Source organism: Vombatus ursinus, unplaced genomic scaffold (genome assembly GCF_900497805.2).
Source record: "Vombatus ursinus unplaced genomic scaffold, bare-nosed wombat genome assembly UNPS02014830.1, whole genome shotgun sequence".
In the NCBI taxonomy this organism is placed as follows: Eukaryota; Metazoa; Chordata; class Mammalia; order Diprotodontia; family Vombatidae; genus Vombatus; species Vombatus ursinus.
The window spans coordinates 14,824,484-14,839,830 of NW_020954608.1; positions in this window are offsets into that span (position 1 = coordinate 14,824,484).

Below are 15,347 nucleotides of genomic sequence, written 5' to 3' on the forward strand. Positions count from 1 at the left end.
TTTTTGGTACTTGAGATATCCTTGCAATTGGCACAGAATTTTGTACTTGGAAGGAACCTTAAATATTCCATAATTAAGTTGCTTATTTAACAGACAAACCAACACTCAGATTGATTAAATGACTTGCCCAGAACCAAACATGTAATCACTCAGTGGCAATGGGAGAAATGTCAAACTGAGTGGATGAGTGATAAAGTTTTAAAGGGAATTCAGAGTTTTGGTTAAACCATGGATTTTTGGATTGGAGACACACATTAGTTATAGCCCAAGTCAAAAATAGTGTCAACTGAGCATGTGTTTTTGCCAAGAATGTGTACATAGTTCCTCCTTACATGTTTTGCTTTTGTCCAAAGGTATTTGTGTACTTTTAAGAAGGTGTTAATAACAGGGTAGAATAATAATTGGATTAATGGATGAAATTATTAGCACATATATGGGAATTTTAAAAAATAGTTTATCTGTGTTCTTAAAAAATAAAGATAGTCAAATAGAATAATCTTTTTAAAAAACAACTCTAAAAGTTATCATGTTAAATTTTGTCATAAATGAAAAATTTTTAAATAATAAAGTCAAAATAGTTATTCATCTATTTTAGTATTCACTATAGAGGTCTTTAGTTCATGTTCCTGAAAAGTTTCAGGAAACTTGTCTTTTCATTTTTGAACCAAATGTTTCCTCCAGTTCCTTATAATGTTAGTATTTGATTCATGTATTAAAAATTCAGTTTTTTTTTTATAATTAAATGCAACAAGAATATTTGGTTCTTTAAAAAACAGATCCAAATCAATAGTTCTGAAAAACCAGAATCTTATGTTTTGGCAAAGAGAAAGATGCAAAGATTTTTAGCATAATCTCAGGAATCATTCTCTGCATTATACTAATGCCTAGATGTACAAAGTATATCTAGTTTTAAAACATGAACTATGCTTTGTTGTATTTGCTGCAACTTATTCTCTATATACACACAATGTAAAATTCAGAAAGTTAGCAGTTTTTAAAAACTAGCCATTTAAAAGCAATACTTGGATTGTTCCGTATGATGACCTTAAGGAAAAAGACCTCTGAGTATTCAGAAAGAAGATAATGATAGCTAACATTTTTATAGAGTTTACTGTATGCCAGGCACTGTGCTAAGTGTTGTATAACTGTTACCTCATTTGATCCTCACACCTGGATGTAGGTGCTATAATTATTCCCATTTTACAAATGAAAAAACTGAGGCATAAGATGTTAAATGACTTTCCACGGTTACACAGGGAGGAAGTGTTTGACGTCATATTTGAACTCATTCATGTCTTAGTGACTGTAGGCCTGGTGCTCTATCCATTGTGCCACCTAGCCACCTGGCTTTACTCAACTGTCCTTATTTTTTGACTCCTTTCCACAAACTGCATTCAAGCCAAATAGGATTACTCTGTCCACATATGTTGTGTGCTTATCTTTCATATTTATGCTAATCTTCCAGGTTAGGAGCCTGGAACCTCCTAGCCCTTCCTCTTCAATTCCTACTCGAGCATAAAAGTGTAGCTTAAATATCATTTCACTATGAAGGGCATCACTTTCTTGATGCTCTCAGCATGTAATAGATGATATTATATTTGCCTGTGTTAATCATATCCCCCTATTTGACCATAAGCTTCATGAGGTTATATTCTCATAGCGCTGAAAGGAACCTCAGAAGTCATCTAGTACGATCCTCATTTTACAGATGAGGAAACTAAAGTCCAAGAAAGTTAAATGATATGCTCAAGATTGTGTGTGTGTGTGTGTGTGTGTGTGTGTGTGTAGTATATAACAGAAAATATTTGAACCTTCAGAGTCAGTGATATTTCTACCATGTTGTCTAGTCAAAGATCATATTCTATCATATATTCTGTATGTATTTACTCAAGTAATTTAAGGTATGGATGGAGATAAATTACTCCTTTGGATGTGTCTGATAATTTGGTGCTATAAGATATGATTCTTCTGGTTTTAAGCATACTTCATTTCTTTTTCCTAAGTGATATACAATTATCCAAGATAATCAAATGCTTTAACCAGTCCATGATTCTGATTTTACAATATGCTTCTGATTCTATGGGAGATGTTAAAAATACCTTCAGCATCTTATTCAGTTGAATTCAGATTTCTCCTAGTTCAAGACAGTGTATCAACTTCTGGTAATACAAACATAAACATAATAGAATTACCTTAGGAGTGTTTTTGTTCTTAAATGGAATGGGAAAGATATCTACAAAAATTAAAGATAAAAGAGTGTGATAAGTACAAAGGAGAGTTTCAGGAAATGTTATCAGAAATTGGAGGATGAGATCACTTTCAGCTGGACTGATCACTGAAGGCTTCAGTGAAAACTGAAGTCCTCTCACTAGTTTGAAGGTGGTGGCTTGAGTTGGGTGTTGAAGGAAGGAAAGAAGCTTAAATGGATAAGGGAAGAGAGTTTCTTCCATTCTTGAGCAAAGGCTGAAAGAAATGAGAGAAGATGGAGGGACAGAAGTAACCTACCTTGGCTAAGATGTAGAATATATGAAGGTGTGAAACCGGACAATACTGTGGAGAATACTGTATGCTAACCTAAAGAGTTTGCCTTCTGTTTGTTAAATGTGAATGAGGAATCACTGAAGGTTTATGAACAAAGGAATAGACCTATAGAAAGGTTCCTGGACAGCAGTGTGAATAATGGGTTGAAGAAGGTAGGAGCAGAGGGGGCAGCTAGGTGGTGCAGTGGATAAAGCACCGGCCCTGGAGGCAGGAGAACCTGAGTTAAAATCCGGCCTCAGACACATAATAATTCCTAACTGTGTAACTCTGGGCAAGTCACTTAACCCCAATTGCCTCACTTAAAAAAAAAAGGTAGGAGCAAGGAAAGGAGACTGACTACTTAGGGATTATTAGAATACTCTAGGCAAGAAGTCTTGAGAGCCTGAACCATAATGATTGGTTGATATGGGTGTGAGATGTTTTAGAAAGAGAATTGGTAAGGCCTGAAACCTGCTTATAGGAGGTGACAAGAAAGATTTGAGCATAACTTCTGTTTATGAAAATACTTGCCTGGGAGGTTAGAAGAGAGGTTTTCCAAGACGGAAATGGATATGTATTCAAATACACTCAGTTTTAAGATTACTGTCAACAGTGAAGAGAGTAAGCAGGAAGATGGACAACCAAGGATGAACCAATGCTTACAGTTAAGGAGTAGGAAAAGATTAAGAGGCTAGAGAAAGGATAACCAGAGGACAACAAAAACCAGGCCTGCATCATGGAAGCGCATCAAGAAAATAGCAGTGTGGTATATGAATGATTTTAGATCCGCATCACTAAAAGAACCATCCATGTTGATTAAATCAAAGGTTGAGTAAAGTAAGGGATTTGGAGAAGATGCTAATAAATTGAGTTAAACATTTGTTAAGGGCCATCTATGTGCAAGTCATTTCCTGACACTAAGGATAGAAAAATGAAACTGTTTGGAGAATACAACCTCTATTTAGATAAGCAAGTATAAGGTAATTTGAAGAGGGATAATAAGGGAAGACTTCATAGACAAGTTGTCTCTGAAGTGAACCTTCAAGGAAGATAAGGATTCTAAAAAGTAATAAGGAGGGAGAGAAATGTGTTCGAGGCCTGGGGTATGAAGAGAGGAAAGATGTAGAATATTAGGTTCAGGGAGCACCTAGTAACACCTGGATTAGAAAGGACATGAAGAGGCATAATAATGAAATAAAGTCTTTGGGGTTAGAATTAAATATTAGGGTATGGCAGAGCCTGCTAAAGTGTGACTTGGCACAATTCATTACTTAATGTCTCATTTGTGACTATGCCTCTTTTCCATGATTTATATGTTTACTATTTACTATTTACTTTTACTTTTTCTAACTATAAGTTAAGTACTTCTTTGTAGTCTTGGCAGTGCCCTGGTAATTCAGAGAACTTCCTCGTATGTTTGTGCCCATGCCAACTGATTATTTTTCTGACACCCATTCCGTTTTAATTCCCACTATTTTTGCAGCCGGTCTCTAAACCAACAGAGAGCTCTACTAATACACTTGAAAAACTGACTTTCTGGATAAATGTCTGCCTAGAACCAAATAGAATACTCTTCATTGGGCCTGAAATCACAGATGACAAAATTTTACATATCCTTTTTAATGGTCTTTCAGTAGCCATTGGGACAATGAGCATTCCATTTATGTGATCACACCTCATTCCATTCAACTCCTTACATTGCTTAAGATACCAAAGCATAGATCCTGAAGCAAAAGTAATAGACGAGGCCCTATTTTACCAATCACTGCTTCAGAATGTCTGTTAAGAATGGAAAACTGATGTGAAAATAATAGGGTCCTTGTTTTAAAAAAACAAAAAAACAAAACAAAACAACTCAAGAAAGCCATCTGTAGTTGATTACTACACCTACAATTATGTGATCAGATACTAGCATCACTGAATGAATAGAGGAGGTCCACCTTGAAGTGTAGATCCACAGGTTCTTCCTCTGTCCAACTTGGGGATAGAGCCAAGATGGTGGAGCAAAAGCAGTGACTTGCTTGAGCTCTCCCCCAAACCCCTCCAAATACCTATAAAAAATAGCTCTAAACAAATTCTAAAGCAGCAGAACCCACAAAAAGACAGAGTGAAACAAATTTACAGCCCAAGACAGCCTGGATGGTTGATCAGAAAGGTATATTGTGCTGGGCGGGGAGAGGAGCTCAGTTCAGCATGGGCACTCAGGCAAGGCAGGCCTCAGTGAACCTGGAGCAGGTCTCAGAGGAATGAATCATGGGCAGCTGTGGCAGTTTCCAGACTTCTCAACCCACAAACAGCCAAAGACAACTTAGAAAGTCAGTGGGAAAAGTCTGTTTCTGCAGTGAGAGAGAAGGGCGGGTTCCCAGCCCCATTCCCCTGAGCTTGGCCCCAGGGTGGCGGCTGCCTCCTGAGCTTCCCACCCACAGACTGAGAGGGAATCCAGTGGCTGCTCAGAGGGGGATTGCAGGGATTTCTCTGGTGCAGGATTCTTTTGCTTTGCCCCTGCTTGGATCTAGGTCACAGTTCTGGGGTGGTGGTCCTGGGGCGAGGAGGAGCGCTGGCGTGGTGGAGCTTGTAGTGGCAGTGGAAAGGAAATCTTCCTCACAGTTCCAAGGCAGAAAAGAGTGCTTGTGGTCACTCATAGACCAGAGCAAGGGCCAGGAAAAGAATAAACACCTCGCCCTTGATCATAGCACCTTGGAAGAACTGAAAATTTACAGGTTCTGAGAAGTATCTCTAACAGCTGCACAACACCTCCAAAGCTTGGGACAGTATATTCTCCACACTGGAAGCAGAACCCTACCTTAACAAAGAGTTTATAACTCAAGTAATTGGCTGGGATCATGAGCAAGCAGCGCAAAAAGAGTCAGACCATAGAATCTTACTTTGGTGACAAAGATCAAAACACACAAACAGAAGAAGACAACAAAGTCAAAGATCCTACATCCAAAGCCTCCAAGAAAAATATGAATTGGTCCCTGGCCATGGAAGAGCTCAAAAAGGATTTTGAGAAGCAAGTAAGAGAAATAGGGGAAAAACTGAGAGTGATGCAAGAAAATCATGAAAAACAAGTCAACAGCTTGCTAAAGGAGACCCAAAAAAATACTAAAAAAAAAAAACCTTAAAAAATAGCCTAACCCAAATGGCAAAAGAATCCAACGATCTCCCCCTGAAAGAGATCCCCAAAGGAAAACTCCTAGGAATATTGTAGCCAAATTCCAGAGTTCCCAGGTCAAGGAGAAAATATTGCAAACAGTCAGAAAGAAACAATTCAAGTATTGTAGAAACACAATCAGGATAACACAAGATTTAGCAGCTTCTACATTAAGGGATTGGAGGGCATAGGATATAATATTCCAGAGGGCAAGGGAGATAGGATTACAACCAGGAATCGCCTACCCAGCAAAACTGAGTATAATCTTTCAGGGGGAAAAAATGGTCATTCAGTGAAATAGAGGACTTTCAAGCATTCTTGATGAAAAGACCACAACTGAATAGAAAATTTGACTTTCAAATACAAGACTCAAGTGAAACATGAAGAGGTAAACAGGAAAGAGAAATCATAAGAGACTTATTATGGTTGAACTGTTTACATTCCTGCATGGAAAGATGATATTTGTAACTCATGAGACCTTTGTCAGTATTAGGGTAGTTGGAGGGGAAAAAAATTATATGTCAGTATATGTAGATATAGATAGAGGGCACAGGGTGAGTTGAAAATGAAGGGGTCATATCTGGAGAATAAAATTAAGGGGTGAGAGGATTATACTAGGAGAGGGAGAAAGGGAGAGGTAGAATGGGGTAAATTATCTCACCAAAAAAAAAACCCCAAAAGAAAAGGCTCTTACAGTGGAGGGGAAATGGGGGAAGGTGAGAGGGAATGAGTGAATCTTATTCTCATAGAAGTTAACTTAAGGAGGGAATAACATACACACTCAATTGGGTATGAAAATCTGTCTTAACCTACAGGAAAATGGGGGGGCGAAGGGGACAAGAGCGTAGGGGGATGATAGAAGGGCAGATTGGGAAAGGGGGTAATCAGAAGCAAGTACTTCTGAGAAGGGTCAGGGTCGAAAGAATAGAATAAATGGGGGGGTGGGATAGGATTAAGGGAAATAGTCTTTCACAGCATGTCCATTATGGAAGTGTTTTGCATAACTGCACATATATAACCTATATTTAGTTGCTTGCCTTATCAATTAGGGTGGGTGGGGAGGGAGGAAGGGAGAAAATTTGGAACCCAAAGTTGTAAAAACATGTTTAAAAAAAATTTTCACATGCAACTGGGAAATAAGAAATACAGGAAATGGGGTACAGAAATCCATCCTGCCCTACAGGAAAATTGAAGGGGAAGGGGATAAGAGGAGGGGGGGAGAGACAGAAGGGAAGGCAGACTAGGGGAAGGGGTATTCAGAATGCATGCCATCTTGGGGTGGGGGGAGGGGTGAGATGGGGTGAAAATTTGGAACTCAAAATCTTGTGGAAGTAAATGTTAAAAACAAAAAAATAAAAATTACCATAAAAAAGAAAAGAAAATCATAAAATAACATGAAGAATTTATATTTTATCACAGAAGCAATTCAGAGTCATTTTTTGAGCGAAGGAGTGAAACGGTTAGATCTATTCTTTAGGAATATTATTTTGGGAGCTGTGTAACAGGTTGAGAAAGGAGACTAGAAGCAAGGAAATAAATTAGGAAACTATTACAAATATCCATGGGAGAAACAATGAAGGCCTAAATGGATGGTAGTGGACTTGTGCATATGAGAGATGCTGAGATAAAATTAACCAGACTTGGCAACTGATTGGAGAGGTAAAAAAAAGAGGGGAAAGTCATGGATAGCTGACTTGAGCTTCTCTTGACTCCTGTGTTTGTATGTCAAATTTTCTAGTCATCTCTGGTCTCCTCATAGGGAATGCTTGGAAGTGCTCTTAAAGGTTCATTCCCCTCCACCTGCCCATTATATTTTTTCCTGGTTAGGCCATTCTTGTTTATAAGCCTAAGTCTTTTGCCTTCTGGAATATTTTGTTCTAAGTTCTCTACTCCTTTGCCACAGTGGCTTGCTAAATGTATAATACTGATTGTGGCTCCTTAGTACTTTACTTGTAGTATTCCTCAACCTCTCCCCCTACCCCCCAACCTGTGAACTCTGGATTGAGGCCAAATTCCTGTGAGTTTTCATTTTAGTAAGTGTATGTCCCAACTCTGAAAATCTAATGACTTCCATTTCAGACTTTCAGTAAGTGAGAGGTGAACTCCCCCTCCCCCCCACCCCAATTTTTATTTTTCTTTATGGTTCCATCATACCTGGAGAGTCTTACGACATCTTGAAATGTTATGTTTTAGGCTCCTTTTGTTGGTTGTAATTTTCAGGTAGTCAAATCATTCTTAAATTATCCCTCTTCATTTGCTTTCTAAGTCAATTGTTTTTCCTATGAAATACTTTACATTTCCTTCTATTTTTTTTTCAGTCTTTTGATTTTGAAGGTAGTGAGACCTCAAGAAATAATCTGGCCAGTTCTAATTTTCAAGGAGTTATTTTTTTAAACATCTCTTTTTCCATGTACTTAATATATTTTTCACATCTTTCTTTGCTGGTTCTTATTTCTTTCCCTATTTCTCCACTACTAGTCTCATTTGGTTTTAAAAGTAATTTTTTTTTAGCTCAAGCTCTTCTCAGAATTCTTTTCTACTTGTCACCAACCTGCATTTTTCTTTGAGGTTTGCTTGTAGGTTTTTTTGGGGGGGGTGGAATATTATCTGTTTGTGTCTCAAGCTTTCTTGTTGCCATAATAGCTCTTTAAGGGGGGAGGGGGGAATTCTTTTTTTGTTTGCTTATTCTTCCAGGCTACTTCTTGGCTTTGGAATTGTAGGATAGTGTTAGACTCTGCAGACTTCTGGGAAGCATTTTTGGCCTGAGTGTCTGTTCTCTCATGTTCCACTACTGCTTTTACAATTCTAGCTTAGGGATTACAAGCTTTCAGTGCTCCCAAAGTGATGTGATCTGGGGGTAGGTCTGCTCACTGCCTTCCTGGCCTGCTTTCTTCAAATTCCTGTCCTATGTTTGGGGTTGTAAGAATTGTCAGTTTGTCTTTGATTGGAAGGTTCAGTAGACTGCTGCTGGACTTAGCCACTATTAGCCTTATGTGATATTCTGCAAGTTCAAAGCACTTAAACTACCAGCTTCTCTTTAGTTTGAGATGCTGCACTCTGCTCCTGTAATTAGCATCACAGAGCTACTGTTTGCTTCCAATGCTTATTCTCTTTGTTCAGTACACCACAATTGCACTAGGCCTGGATCTGTGACCTGGAACTGGGTAGGAGACAACAGAGCTGCCAGATGGCAGCTGTTCATGCACCCAGTGCTAGAGTTCAGGGATCCCTTGGAATCTCTTTCTGCTCCAGTACTTCCCGTTCTGGTGCCTTTTTTGAGTCCACTTGTAGTCCACAGATGATGATACCACCATTGCATATGCTCCTGGTTAGACCCTATATCTAGTATGCACAGACTTCTCTATCTCTTGAAGCCACCCTGTGCTCAAAAAATGACTTGTTATTTTCTTGAGGATATGACATAGGCAAGCTAGACTTAATGCTTCTTCTCATTCCACCATCTTGACTCTCCCTTCAATCCTTTCCTATGTTTTCTGGAAGGAAGGTGGTGGCTTGAACAGAAAATAGAGAATTGTAGAGGAGAGATAGATTGGGGAAAATCTAATGACTTCCATTTCAAATGTTTGAGATTCAGAAGGGGACATTTCACAGGATATCTCCAGCATGCAACTGGTAATGTGGGATAAGGGCCACAGAATACACAGAGTTAGAGTTGGGATATAGACTTGAGGTTCAGACAGAAGATGTACTGTTAGAAGTTAATGAGAGCACACAGGGAAAATTAAGAAAAGAGAAAAAGGGTCCCTGAGGGGCTTAGAGTGATACTCAGGATTAGAGGACCGGAGATAGATGATAGTTCTGCAAAGGAGAATGAGGTTTGGTAAATTTAGATAAGCTAAAAGGAGATAGTATCCAAGAAAAGAAGATGGTACACAGTGTCAAGTGTAGAGACAACTGAAAAAGCTATCTGATTGTGCAGCTAAGATCACTGGTAATCTTTAATAAGAGCAGGCCAAAAGCTAGAACAAGAAGTTGAAGAATTAATGGAGAAGTGGTGAAGTGGAAGTAGTAAATGTATATTCTTTACAAGAGACTCCAGCAAGGAAAATATGATTACTATAGTAGGAAACAAGGCTGACTGAAGATTTTTAGTGTGAGACTGCCAATGGTTATGTTTATAGAAGGCAGATAATGAGACAAACAGAGAAAATGCTCCTCGAGATGGAAAGAGAAAAGGTCGAAAGTGCAAGTAGATGAGTTGACCTTGGCCAGAAAAAAGTTCTTTTTGACTTAGGTAAAATATGAGATGATAGGTGAACACATAAAAGGAGAAATTAACAAGTCTCATTTTTCTCCAAATAATAAGGCATCTGGTCAATTTGGTTGAGGTGCCATGCATTATATTCTAGAAACTTTGACAAAAAAGACAAAAAAGAAACAACTCTCACCTCACAATGCAAATTGAAACAATTCTGAGGTGCCACCTCACACCCATGGAAACTGAAGGGATGTCCATTAGTTGGGAACTGGCTAGCCAAGTTATGGTATGTGTATGTGATTGAGTTGTGGTATATGATTATGATGGATACTGTTATGCTGTAAGAAATGATGAAAGGAATGGTTTCAGAAAAACCTGACATTTCTTAAATGAGCTGAACCAGGAAGTGAGCAGAAACAGGAGAACAATTTATACAATAAGAGATGATGAAACATGTTATCCATTTTCAGATACAGAACTGATGGACTCAAAAGTACACTTGAAGCATATTTTTTTCTTTTCTTGCCTTTTTTTTTTAAGACTTGCCTAAATTGTTTTGCATGATTATACATATTTATAATGGATTTTGTTTTTCTTGCCTTCTCAGTGACTGGGGCAGGGGAAGGGAAAGAATATTGAACTGAAAAAAAGACCAAAAACCAAACCAACCCTAAAAAAGTGTGCTTAAAAAGATAGGAGAGGTTCAAATCTGGCCTCAGACCAAACACTTAACATGTACTAGCTGTGTGACCTTAGACAAGTCACTTAACCCCGATTGCCTAACAAAACAAAACAAAACAAAAAAAAGAAATAAAAGAAAAATACTTAAAAAAAAAAAAAGATAGGAGAGGGACAGCTAGTTGGCGCAATGGATAAAGCTCCAGCCTTGGAGTCAGGAGGATCTGAGTTCAAATGCAGCTTCAGACACTTGACACTTACTAGCTGTGTGACCTTGGGCCAGTCACTTAACCCCGATTGTCTCACCAAAAGAAAAAAAAACAACAATAAAACAAAGCAAAATTAAAAAAAAAAAGATAGGAGAAAACTGGGGGACCCAAGTTACCAGGGAGTGCAAATTGGAGAAGTAACCAGAGGAGTGCTCCACATGGATCAGTCAGTACTGAAGTTTTGTTTTTCTTTTTTATATTTCTGTTTTATAAATTATTCTAGAGAAAAGATTTTTTTAAAAAGTTGACTCTTTTTCATCTAAAGGTCATAATGCTACATATAGACAATTTTACATTTTAACTCTTGTAAAATCCTTCTCCCCTCTCCCCTGGCCCAGGCATAAAGCAACATAAATGTATTGCTGAAAGTCTCTAAAGGACGTTACAAAAGGAAACATTCAGAGCTAGGGAGTTCCCTTATGTGACACTGTAACACAGCTTCTAAAATCTTACCCTATGCCTCTTTCACTAAAGCAAGTGCACAGAAACAGATGTGTGGAACTGGCCGGAGGACGGAGTTGGGTCTTCTTGCTGGCAGTATTTTTCCCATCATTCTAGAAGTAATTAACTGTTCTTTAATGCCACTTGAACTCAAGTGGGCTGCAAACAGGTACTTAGCATCTATTGAATAAATGTTATATAAAATGTGCCCCCATAACTAGTACATTGCCTAGTACCTAGTTTCCTTATTATCCTTCTTAACTGAAATTCAGGATCCCAACATACAGTACAAGGAGAAGGTGGTAGTTTCTCTAATGTGACATTTATGTTCACAGGGGAAAGAGTCCAAGGGACATATTGTTAGGGGAGGCCCTAGTAACAGCTGTGGTGTTGAGGGGAACTGAGAGGTTCTACCTTTGGGGTTCAGGGCTCCCCAGTCCCAGCCTTTGCATTCTGCATGCCCTAAGTCATGGTCAGGGAAGTCAGAGCAGCTGCCAGGGCCATTAGTTCCAGGCCTTGCCAACAGTTAATGATTCTAAAGAGAAAAAAAAATGGCATGATTGGTAAACAGAGCACCTAAGATAGAAAACAGCACAAGAAAGGAGCCAGCAGAGAAAGGAAAGCACGCGAGAATGTTGTGGAAAATAGAACCCACTCAGGAATTCTGAAGTGCCTAGTGTAAGGGGGTGCCAAAACCAGTAAAGTCCTGTGGGTTTTTAATAGGATTCTTATATAATCAGGCAGGACCAGACATTCGGGGTATGGAGCTGGTATACATATCGGCCACGTTTCAAGACTTGGGGAGAGCTCACCTTGGTAAATCATTGAGCTAGTTGATATTCAAATTCTTGGCTTATAACTGTTGCCTAGCAGAGTAAGACTCAGAGGATTTGGGCTTTCCTATCTTCTTTCTTTAGTGGAGTGGAGAGACTACTGAGGTCCTTATGACAGAAAATGCTTTAATACAAATTTATTGAGTTGAACAAAGATGTCAGCATGTAATAATTATTTTTTCCCAGAACTTCACAATTTATAAAGCATTTCACGTTATTTCATTAGATCTTCAAAGCAATCATGTGAGGAAAATAGTGTAACTATTATTATCCCCAGTGCCACAGAGCTATTAAGTGGTACAACCAAGACTAAAATCCAGGTCTTCAGACATAAAATCTAATGATTTCTTCCCACTCTACCATACTGTCTTACGGCAAAATCAGTGCTTGCTTATAAGTAATTACCTTTCTTTTAAGTGGGAAAAGTGATTTGAGGTACCTTTGTTATGACTTTTACCACCGTTGTAAATTAACTTTTTTTCTAAAGAAAGTAAATTTATAATGTTAATTTTTTCACAAATAAAATCAATATAGACAATAACAAAAAATGAAAAGTGGGTTAAATATAGGTATTAAATATCTGATAAAAATTAACATCCTAAACTTACAAAGACGTAACAAATTTCTAAGATTGAGAGCAATCCCACAATAGATAAATAATCTAAGAATTTCACCTCAAAAGAAGATCCATGTGAAAAATGTTCTAAGACAAAAAATTAGAATAACAAATTAAATTACTTAAGCACTTAGGCTCAATTAAGTGTTACCGAATCAAAAAGTACCTTGGCCACTGTTCCAACCCCTCATCAAAAAGATGTTATCAACTATTTCAGTGGAGGTACTCATCCCTTTTTAAGAGTCTTTAGAGAAGGCTTAGTCCTTTAACTTCAACTTGACCTGGTTACTTCTGATAATGCATTAGCAAGGCTATTTTTTTTTCAAGGAGCTATGAATCAGTTCAATAAACTCTTGAAAACAATGTTGCTTTCAATTTTGAGGAGATTGGAGATGAGAATTCAAAATGAAGGAATAAATGCCCCTGAACCAAATGGGAGGAGGTTGAATTGAGATTAAGACTATGGTGTTGAAAGATACCTACCCTAAAAGACAAGCTCACGCTCCTTCTACCCAGTCAAATCCCTGGCTGAAAGGTAACCTAACTGTTCTATGAGAGACTGAGCGAAACAGGGAAACTCCCCCTTTCCCTTCACTTCTTTCTCTGTATACAGAAAGCATTTACTCCTAACTTTCTGTTATTTATAGTGTGTAACTATTGATTTATGTCTTTGAATGTGTTTTCCCTTGACATGAAACCTATGATATATCATAACTGATTTGTGATAAATATCTGGATAATAATTGCATACAGGAAGAAGGCAAATAGAGGATACTAGTGACTAGTTTTAACTAGGGCAGAAGGCTGCACCTTGATCTAGAATTGATAGATCTCTAACTGGGGTAAGACATCTTATGGTTTTGGTTATCAGTCTCTTTATAAGCTCCTAAAGTAGCAGAGAGGTGACCCACATAAAATATATGCCTAGGCTAAATGAATCATTATTATTGTAACTTAAGGTAGGTTCATAGGACGAAAAAAAAAAACCCCAGTTTCCTGTATGAAGAGGATGGAGAAGGGTGTAGACCAAGAGAAGATCACTCCTAAGGTAACCTAGTGGGAAGAGAAAGGTATGATCTGAAACAGTAGCCACTCCTGGGGAAGGTCACCTTGTGGGAGGGAAAGCCTCCTCACAATGCTTCAGAGAAACCCCTTCTGATTTCAATATAACGAATATTACTGCATTGTAATGAATGGGAAGTATGAAGAATTCAAAGAAACCTAGGAAGATTTGTGTTAAATAAAAAGTTAATGAAAGCAGAGCTAAAAGAACAATGCACACAATGACTAGAGCAATTAAATGAAGTCATTACTAAGAGACAACTAAACCTGGGTCAAAATAAAATGGACAGTATTGGAATCAGGGTATCAAAATTAAACCATGTGTTTTTTGTTTCTGTTACATAATACATAAACTACAGTAGTAGAAAATGTATGTATTATCAGTTGCAATCATGTTAACGTGGTTTTGCTTAATTGTTTTCTGGGAATATATTTTTAGGTTTGGTTAGGTTTGTTTCAGTGTTTATTTGGAAGTATCCTGTATCAAAACAACAGTTATAACTAATGTATATTGCTATATTGTGTATATTGCTATATATTTGTATATTGTTTTGTTTAGGTTAGGTTAGGTTTGTTTCAGTGTTTATTTGGAAGTATCCTGTATCAAAACAACAGTTATAACTAATGTATATTGCTAGGGCTGAAGCTTTAAAAATTGAACTAGTTGGCATTTAAAGCTAAACCCTTCCCACCTTTGCAGTCCTCTTACACTTTACTCCCCTCCACATACTCTGTGATCATCTATCCTGGCCTTCTTGCTGTTCCTCAAGCAAAACTTACACTGCATATCTTAACTCTGTGTCACTTCACTGGCTGTCCCTCATGCCTGAAATGTTCTTCCCCCTGACTTCTTACAAGACTACAGAAAGCCTTTCCCATACTCCCTAAGCTTTTTCCTCTGAGATTACTTTCTGTATACATGTGTATATTTGTATCTTGTACATGAACATATGCACATAGGTCTCCCATAATAATTAAAGCTCCCTGAAAGCAGGGACTAAATCTTTCCCTTTCTTTGTATTCCCAGGGTTTAGTATAGTCCCTGGCAAAAAGAAGTTAGTGCTAAATAAGTGTTTGTTGAGTGACTTGTTGACTGATTTTTGCTTTATAAAGATCCTTGTAATGAACATAAGGCAGGCAAAAGCATTTTCATAAAGTGGAAAGAGCCCTGACTCTGGAGATAGATGTGGGTCCAAACCCCACTTCTGATGATTACTATCTATGTGACCATAAGTAAGTAATTTGACCTTGATATGACGATGGCCTTAAAAGTCCTTTCCAGATGTAGAGTTATGATCTTCTAATTCTTTTTGGTGTAATGGTGTAATGGAAAGACCATTGGACTGGGAATCAAGAAACCTGGGCTCATATCACAAGTTTTCTGTCCTCCAGTCTCATGAAATCACAATTTTAGAGTTGGATGAAGTCCTAAAATTCACTTAGTTGAAACCCCTCAAATGTACATAGATAAGGAAACTGAATCCCCCAATGTGCCTTATATTTCAAATAAGGTGGTTGTACTAGATGCTATGGAAGATCATTTCCATTTCTAAAA